We start from the raw sequence: 4224 nt of genomic DNA on the forward strand, positions 1-4224 counted from the left end.
ATTGAAAGCATTAATATGAATTTTAATTCCTTAATATGTTTTATCCATTCATTATTGCTTAGATTTTCCATTTGTCTTTACTTTTAACCCTTCGTTTGATGTTTCGTTACATAATCTAAAAATATTGCGGTACTCACACAAAAAAATGTAGGTTCAAGTTTTTGAAAAACTATAAAACTGTGAACAAAATTATTAAATATATTTTTAATACAACTTTATATCGGAGAACTATTAAGGTGAACATAAATGTTGTTTGTTAACGTTTCGTATATTGCTTTTTTTAAAGTGCAAAATTGTTAAAAGATACAGTCTATTTATGTATGGATCTTGCGCAAACACCTGTATTGAAGTTAAGTGAATTTGCAAAAATGTCGAAACTAAAAATTATAATTAAAGTTTGCACAATGCTATTTAAACCAGATGTCTAATGACACTTTAGTAGATTTACCATCAACCATTACTGCAATCTACTTTCACAAGTGTGTCGGTAAAATATCGATTGTAGAGGCAGACTTTTTGAAACCGTTCCCATCACTTATGATATTAAATGTGAATAGAGTAGCTATACAATTAAGAGATGCTTTACAACTCTTATATTTTTTCAAGAATACAAGAATGACCTCGATTATCTTCAAACAAATTAGACCTTAGTTTCCTAAACCTGTTTTCATAACTATTGTTATGATCAATTATTTGATACATATTTGTGTAAAAACTTTAGTTTTAGCAGAATGTGAAATTGTAGGATATGATCAAAGATCTCTACTTGCTTAAGTCCGTTACTACAAATGAACATAAAAATTACAACTCAATATTAAAAAAGGCTCCAATGGTCGAAGATTCTAAATTCAAGATTTATTTTCCGGGTAATCTAACTTTCCTTTGTGTTTTCTATTACATAACATCATATGTCGTGTACCCACTAAAATAGTTGTGGCCAATGCCGATAATCTAAAATATGTAGATTTCTCATACTGGCAGATAACGCAGTTTCCTGAAATATATTCAGATACTCCTTTTAATGTTAAGTATTTGGACATTTCTGGACTTAACTCAACAATACTTATTCATAAGACGTCAATATCGGTTTTTTAAAAATTTCCAGACAGGTATTTTAAGAAATGCAATGCTGGGTCTAACAACTGGAAAAACTGGTAAAATATTCAAACTATTTCCGGCCGTGCAAAAACTAGATATATCATACAACAATTTATGGTATCTCGATGAAGATGCCTTTGAAACAAACTTAAATCTGTCAAATGTCAATATAGCACACAATTTACTGCCAGCTATACCTATAGAAGAGGGACGAAAGATACCAGAGGGACAGTCAAACTCATAGATCGAAAACAAACTGACAACGCCAAGGCCAGATGTGATGAATTTGCCCTACTTAAATAAATTGGATTTTAGTTACAACCGCCTTCAAACAATCAATAAAACATTTAGAAATTGGATGGATAAGAATAGTAAAATCTATGAAGGGACATTTGATTTGTCGATGGAAGGGAACAGCCTAACATGCACATGCGAAAATTCTGATTTCATTAGCTGGCTGTTCAGCACAAATGTCGTTTTTGATCGGGTCAATAAAAATAAAAATTTTAGCTGCATATTGACAAACGGATCGGAAAGTAAAACAGTGGTTGTCTACAGACATGAAGACTTTGGCAACTGCAAGAGCAAAAATTGGTTGCGCCTAGGAATAGGACTTCTTATTGCATTCGTGATTTTTACTGTTCCGCTGGCAATACTTTTGAATTTCCGATGGAAAATAACTTATTGGATATATCGTAACTTTCGGAGGGTCGTAGAACATAGATGAGAAAGATTATTTAATCATGATATTTACTTGTCATAATCAAACGACATTTGCCAGTGGGTTCATGATGATTTTTTCCCAAGAATAGAGTGTTTATGGCACATGAAAGTATGCATAGAGGATCGCGATTTTCTGATTGGAGTTGCTAAAGCAGATGAAATAGCAGATGATATTGCTGGTAGCAAACAAGCAGTAGTCATCTTGTCTGAGTCCTACAAAGATAACGAGTGGAACAAATTTGAAATCGAAAGAGTCAAGTTCGAAAAATGCAGAAATTACTTGCAGAAAATAATCATCTTAGTAAACGGAGCTACGGCTACGTGCGTTCCACGTGAGTTGGACGACATTCTACAAAATGTAACTATAATTGACTGGGCTGATAACGAGACAGACTGGGACAATTTACGGATGGCATTGTTTACTGATTCTTTTTAATTTCAGTAATAATATAATTTTTTTCCCGTGCGTCATTGATCGCAAATCAGCCCTGATTAATACATTCTAACTGTGTCTAAACTACTCCGGGAAAAAATGTTTGGACTCGATTGTATCTAATATCCGGCACGATGACGGAACATTAATAGACAGAGAAAATGTAGTTTTCTGTTTATTTTTTTGTTATTGCTATGATATCGAAGAATATTTATACATATATAACTATTTTCTATTGTGAGATGTATTATTTTCTACAACCGTTCTAGATTAACGGAGAAATAAGTCAAAATGCATGTCAAAATGACGAATTGAGTGAACCTTGCCTCGAATTTGTTTAATTTCTCCTTAAATTGTTCACATGGTGCGGAAAGAAAGGTACGGAAAGAAACATATTGACATAGAAATTGCAAAACTAGTCACTTTGAGCACCTCAATACTTGTATTTCTGCGTATGGAACGAAAGAAATGGGTCATGTCAAAATGGAAGCACCCGGTTTTGTCAATGTGTACAACCCGGTTTTGTCCTAGATTTCACAAGGCAGAACCCGGTTTTGTCAAAGGAAATAAAATGCATAATCGCATAACATAATTGAACTTCAGCAATTAAAAGGAGTTTGGTGGCTGGTTGGAAAACGACCACTTATTATTTATTTGAATCTGTAAACACTTGAATTCTTTCTTTATTGGAACAAAAATAATTAAAATTTTGCTTTGCATTTAAAAAAAAACTCTAATTGCGAAATAAATAGAAATAAAGGTTAAACCGCAAATTGAGGTTTAAGAATCTTTACGTTTATTTTTATATGAATTATGTAAATTTTAGTGTTTAAACTTAAAATTAGAGTTTTTTGGCCTTAAAAATTGAAGGACGAACATTTGATATGTGATTTTCTTGCACAACAGGATGGTTATCTTTATAAGTGATCCAATCTACCAAGGGGTGTAATATTTCCTATGATCGTTTCAAATATATCTTCTTAACGCTAAATGTTCATTATAAAGGCATGATAATCAGACAAATGTATATATACTTGCAGAATCGCCATAGAAAATGAATGTTTATGGTGAGAAAAGGATTACAATAATCATGCATTAAAAATTAAAATCTATCTATCCCTAATTGTAACTATAATACTAAGTATAAATTAGTATAATAGTCTCAGGCCATCGAGAAAATGCAATTATAATGATTATTTTATTAATAGTTGTATAAATAAACGGTTCTGTTATCTCTCCATTGTGTTATGATTAACATATTTACATTGGCGTTGGTCAATATATTATTGACAATATATAGGGACGGATTCAGGTTTTTTCAAAGTGGGCGTAATTCAATCAGCTTACACACCGCAGAGCGTTGCGAGGCGAACAATGTTTTGGACGAATTTTGCTAACTAAATCGTAAAAAAAAGATTTAATATTTTTTGGGCCATCAAAGGTGGCGGTGGGGGCGTGTGACCTAAAGGCCGCCTGGATTCGCCACTGATGTTATATAACTAAGTCGTATACCAACTTAAAATTTTATAAGAAATAAGTAAGCAGGGACACCCGCGAAATTGGATGTATGTGAGTAGGATTATCATGTTTATTCTAAAAATTCACATTTATATTTTGGAATTGTCGGAATGCGAGGCCAAGGGATGCAAATTCGTGGCGGCTTGAACTATTTGTATGAAGCTTCATATGTCAGAAGTAAGAAGGCCTGACTGCAACATACCTCGCACACAGATCTTTTATGTAACGATGTTTCTATCTGTCATATGTCCATTGCCCTTGACCTCGTTTTCATTTCAGCGATTTCCTAACAAAATGAATAGCTGATAATGGTTGATATCTATGGTCAAGGTTAACATTTCGTGTTCAAGTCCGTATCTCTAATACCATAAGTAATAGGTCAACTATATTTGCTCGTATGGCGCACATGACTATTTAAGTGACCTTGAACTTATTTTCTTGATTAATTGGTA

General features: G+C 32.9%; 1 pseudogene; it reads left to right on the forward strand.

Moving 5' to 3' along the window:
• The first annotated feature begins 748 nt into the window (after positions 1-748).
• On the forward strand, positions 749-2257 carry LOC127725973 (toll-like receptor 4; annotated as a pseudogene).
• The last annotated feature ends 1967 nt before the right edge of the window (positions 2258-4224 follow it).

This window comes from Mytilus californianus, unplaced genomic scaffold (genome assembly GCF_021869535.1).
Source record: "Mytilus californianus isolate M0D057914Y unplaced genomic scaffold, xbMytCali1.0.p SCAF_15, whole genome shotgun sequence".
Taxonomy (NCBI): Eukaryota; Metazoa; Mollusca; class Bivalvia; order Mytilida; family Mytilidae; genus Mytilus; species Mytilus californianus.